Source organism: Micromys minutus (genome assembly GCF_963924665.1).
Source record: "Micromys minutus genome assembly, chromosome: X".
In the NCBI taxonomy this organism is placed as follows: domain Eukaryota; kingdom Metazoa; phylum Chordata; class Mammalia; order Rodentia; family Muridae; genus Micromys; species Micromys minutus.
In genome coordinates, this window is record NC_137970.1 from 121330623 (window position 1) to 121336015 (window position 5393).

Below are 5393 nucleotides of genomic sequence, written 5' to 3' on the forward strand. Positions count from 1 at the left end.
TGTCCATTGGTGAGTGGTGTATTAAAGTCTCCCACTATTATTGTGTGGGGTGAAATGAATTTTTGGAGCTTTAGTAGGGTTTATTTAATAGATGTGGGTACTTTTTTATTTGGAGCATATATGTTAAGAATTGAGAGTTTCTCCTAACAGATTTCCCTGGTAATGTGTAAAAAGTGTCCTTACTTATCTTTTTTGATAACTTTTGGTTGGAAATTTACTTTATTCGATATTAGAATAGCCACTCCAGCTTGCTTCTTGGAGCTGTTTGCTTGGAAGTTTTTTTCCCACCCTTTTACTCTGATATAGTGTCTGTCTTTGTCTCTGAGATGAGTTTCCTGTATGCCCCAAAAGGCTAGATTTTGTTTATGTATCCAGTCTGATAGCCTATGTCTCTGTATTGGGGCATTGAGTTCTTTATGTTAATAGATATCAAGGAATAGTTGTTTCTGTGTCCTGCCATTATTGCTTTTGTGGGTTGAGTTGTGTCTGTGTCTTTTTCTTATTTTAGTTTTCTTGTTTAGGAGTTTTCTTGTTTTTATTAGGCTGTATTTTCCCTCATTGTATTGGGTTTTCCACCTATAATTCGTTGTAGTGCTGGGTTTGTGGTCAGATATTGTGTAAATTTTGATTTGTCTTGAAATATCTTCATCTCTCCATCGATGGTGATTGATAGTTTTGCTGGGTATAGCAGCTTGGGTTGGCACTTGTGTTCTCTTATGGTGTGCATGATGTCTGTCCAGGCTCTTTTAGCTTTCATAGTCTCTGTTGAGAAATCGGGTGTGATTCTGATTGGTCTGCCTTTATATGTTACATGACCTTTTTCCCTTACTGCTTTTAGTATTCTTTCTTTGCTTTGGGCACTTGATGTTTTTGCTATTATGTGTTGGGAGGTATTTCTTTTCTGGTCCAACCTATTTGGACTTCTGAAGGTTTCTTTTATGCTCATGGTCATATCATTCTTGAGGGTAGAGAAGTTTTCTTCTCCGATTTTGTTGAAGATATTTACTGTGCCTCTTAGTTGATACTCTTCTCCCTCTTCTATTCCTATTATCCTTAGGTTCGGTCTTCTCATTGTGTCCTGGATTTTCTGGGTTAGGAGCATTTTGTTTTTTGCATCTTCTCTGGCTGTTTTGTCTATGTTTACAATGTTGTCTTCTGCCCCCGAGATTCTCTCTTCTATCTCTTGTAATCTATTGGAAATGCTTGCTTTTGTGACTCCTGATTTCTTTTTTAGGTGTTCTACCTCTAGGGTTATCTCTTTTTGTGTTTTCTTTATTGTGTCAATTTCCATTTTAAATTCCCTTGTATCTGGTCTGTATCCCTGGATCTCCACTGGTCCAGGTGGCAGTTGGGTCGAGCCCTCTTCTATGCCTCAGAGTCGTCGGGTGGGAACAGAAGTTCCAAAGTTCTATTCCTGGTCGCTGGATCAGACAGGACGGGGCAGGGCAAGGCAGGTGGTGCACTTTCCGTGTGGACTCCGCAGAGGTCTCTATGCTCCCTGGCAGCCCAGGTCTCCCACCCACCAGTTGCTCAGCCTCTAATAGCCGCCATTCCGGGTGGCAGATGAGCCAGGCTCCGTTCTGCGTTCTGAAGTCGCCTTTGGGTGGAAACAGAAGTTCCTAAGTTCTGTTCCCAGTCACTGGATCAGGCAGGACAGGGCAGGTCAAGGTGGGGGTCCAATTTCCGTGTGCACTCCGCCGAGATCCCTCTGCTCCTCAGCAGCCTAGGTCTCCCACTCACCATTTGTTCAGCCTTTACGAGCTGCCGTTCTGGGTGGCAGATGGGCCAGGCTCTGCTCTGCGTCCTGAAGTCGCTGCTGGGTGAAAACAGAAGTTCCAAATTTCTGTTCCTGGTCGTTGGATCAGGCAGGGCAGTGCAGGGCAAGGCAGGGAGTGCACTTTCCGTGTGCACTCCGCAGAGATCTCTCTGCTCCCTGGCAGCCCAGGTCTTCCCCCCCACCAGTTGCTCAGCCTCTACGAGCTGCCGTCGCTATGCTTTGTTTTTATCACTTGTTTTTAAATAAATATTGTCTCTTGGCGTCAGTATCCTCACCATAAAAAAGTCATTAAAGTGGGGTCTCTTGGTAGATGCGCAGCATTATACATACAAGTCTCCTACACTACTTTCATCATAATGCCAATTAAGGAGACGATTCCAGGCAGGCAGTATGGGCTTATTTTGCCAAAGAAAACACAGCCATTGCACCGAGTTTTGCAGAAACTATCAGTGTTTGGAAATGATTCTGATGATGATGAGACTTCTGTGAACGAAAGCCTTCAGGGCGAAGCTGCTAAGAAGCAGGCCATGAAACAGACCAAACTGGAGATTTAGAAAGCCCTTGCAGAAGACTCCACTGTATATGAATATGACAGTATTTATGAAGAAATGCAGAAAAAAAAAGGAAGTACGTAACCCCAAGCTGCTTTTGGAGAAAGATCAAAAGCCCAAATATATTCACAACTTATTAAAAGCAGTCGAGATCAGGAAAAAGGAACAGGAAAGGAGAATGGGAAAGAAAATACAGAGAGAACAAGAGATGGAAAAGTGAGAATTTGATGATAAAGAGGCATTTGTGACATCTGCTTATGTCCTGCGCAACCGTCTAGCCAGCAAGAACGACGCGGCACACAAGTAGGATTCTTCTGCGGTAAAGCTTTAATGCATCTCGAGAGGCAGAGCATAAGCTTGCAACAAGTGAAGACGAAGACCCCCGAACTATCTAGCCTGTCCCCTTATATAGGAATCAGTCCTCACATTGGACGTGGAGCCCCCTGATTGGTTGAAACTCATCAGGCCCTATGACGCCACGGGAGAGGCAGAGCTCAAGGAGTGGAAAGTTACCCAGCACGTGCGCACATGACTTGTTTACTGCTAACTCCAGCCGGATGTCAGCGCCATCTTGTAATGGAGAATGTGCAGGCAGTGCCCCACATGCTTATAAAAAAAAAAAAAAAAAAAAAAAAAAAAAAAAAAAAAAAAAAAAAAAAAAAAAAAAAACTTGAAGAGAGAGCTGAAGGGGAAGAAAGAGAAAAGAAGGCAGCTTCCCTGGAAGCACGTTTAGATGTGACCAAGCAGAAAGATCTCAGTGGATTTTATCGGCATCTATTAAATCAAGCAGTTGGTGAGGAGGCAGTTCCTAAATCCAGCTTTCGTGAAGCCAGGACTGTAATAAAGGAAGAGAAGCTCAGGGGTTACCCTGATGAAACAGATTCAGAGAACGGACCATCACAGCAGAACTGCATCCTACAAAGTGGTGTAGAGGAAGCAGAGGAAAACCCAGATGCTGACAGTGATTTTGATGATAAGAGCAGTGAGGATGGTGAAAGGGAAGAACAAAAAGTAAAGTCCAGAAGGGAAGAAGACACCAGCACCTCCATAAAATATTCCAGGCATCACAAGAATCACGCCCACTCACGATCATCTAGTGAGGAAAGGGGGCTCAGTAACAAGCACCACTCCCGAGGTTCCCAGTCAAGAGGACAGGGGCAAAAAGGAGGTCAGCACCACGACAGGCAGTCCGGAGACCAAGAGAGCTGTCATAAGGACCGCAGCCACCGGGAAGAAAAGAGTTCTCATAGGCACAGAGAGGCCAGTCATAAAGATCACTACTGGAAGAGGCATGAACAGGAAGATAAACTGAAGGGACGAGAACAGGGAGAAAGGCAGGACAGAGAGTGGAAGAGGGAGAAATACTCCTCAAGGGATCAAGAGAGAGACAGACAACGGAATGATCACGACAGATACAGTGAGAGAGAAAAGAAAAGCAAAGAAAAAGAAGAGCACACGAGAGCAAGGAGGGAAAGATGTGAGGATAGTGGTAAGTACAGAGAGAGGGAGAAGCCAGAACGAAGTGGGTAGTCTTCAGAAAGACATCGAGACAGAAGGGAAAGCGGCCCAAGGTCTAGACCAAAGGACGACTTTCTTGACCAAGATCCAGCAAAGGGAGAAACATGGAAAAGGACAAAGGGGAACAAGGGAAACCCTCTCGTTCTGAAACTTCACTAGCAACAAAACACAGACTGGCAGAGGAAAGACCTGAGAAGGGCAGTGAGCACGAGAGGCCCCCTGAGGCCATGAGCAAGTTTGCAAAGCAGAGCAATGATGTCAGCCAAAGACAGGTATTTGGCCAGGCAGATGGCACAGATAAACGCAAAAACTCACATTGAGAAGGAAGATGACTAAGGACGACCCAGATCTGGTGTCCATGGAAGCACAGAGCAATGTGACCCTTGAACTTGATTTGAGAAAGCATATGACTGTAAGAACAGCCACTAGAGAGTATTTTTTAAAGTGTATTTAAAATTTGTTAAGTCAGAAGTTAGTTCTTTGAGCTTTGGTGCTTGCCAAGAATTGTGAAGGATTTCCTAATCTATAGCACTCTTGATTGTATGTAAGAATCATAAGGTGTTAAATCTTAAAAGTTCTTTGTGAGAAAAATTGGCTTCATGTTATGTTTATACATTAAAAATAACTTGTTAAGAAAAAAACAATATCAATTAAATGTTCTCCTTTTGTCTGGACTAACACCTAAGTGTGACTTTCAAGTTTATTTTGGCTTAATTTTGCTTTTCTGTTTACTTATTAAACATTTGTTTTTAAGTTTATCTGAATTTTTCCTTGTAAAATTAAATTCTTCTGTAAAGTGGATAAATGAACAAAAGCAAGCCATTGAAAGTGATTAAGAAGCATATTGAAGAAGTTTAGTGGAATTGTATATAATGTAGTTATACAATTAATGAACTCATGTGTCATTCAAAAATACAAGTGATTCATTTCATCACATTTTCCCCCTTTTCTTATTAGATACATTTCAGATGTTGTCCTCTTTCCACCAATTTCATCTCCTCACCCTCCCATTGCCTCCATGAAGGTGCTCCCTCTCTGAACCTCCCTCTCCCACCTTAGCATCTTGGTGTTCCCTTACACTATGTTATGTACTCACTGATAAGTGGACACTAGCCCAAAATGCTTGGAATAACTAAGAAACACTTCACAGAAATTAGGAAGCTCAAAGGGAAGGAAGGCCAGAAGGTGGATGTCTCAGTCCTTCATAGAAGGTAGAACAAATCATTTTATCACATTTAATGATTGACTTAATTTATAACATCCAGAACAGTCCATGGACAATTTTACACACTGGAGATGCAACATTGATTTTTGCATACAAGAAATAAGAGTTCATGAAAGTAATGTTGGGGCATGTATTTGAAGAAGTATGATGGTGAAGAGGCAGATAATGAACAAGCTTAATAACACCACATGAAAACAATACATTTAAATAAATGTTAATATGGTTAAATTACTATTTTCCAAAGATTAAGATCTGTGGAGATGATAGCTGACCTAGATATTGCAAATATCTTTGACCACTTACCAGCACTTCACGTTTGTTA

General features: G+C 42.2%; 1 pseudogene across 1 annotated transcript; it reads left to right on the forward strand.

Moving 5' to 3' along the window:
* Nucleotides 1-2289: 2289 nt before the first annotated feature.
* LOC308414333 (nuclear speckle splicing regulatory protein 1-like) lies at nt 2290-4182 on the forward strand (annotated as a pseudogene). Its single transcript has 2 exons — nt 2290-2587; nt 2989-4182. The product of its transcript is annotated as a nuclear speckle splicing regulatory protein 1-like (transcript).
* Nucleotides 4183-5393: the final 1211 nt, after the last annotated feature.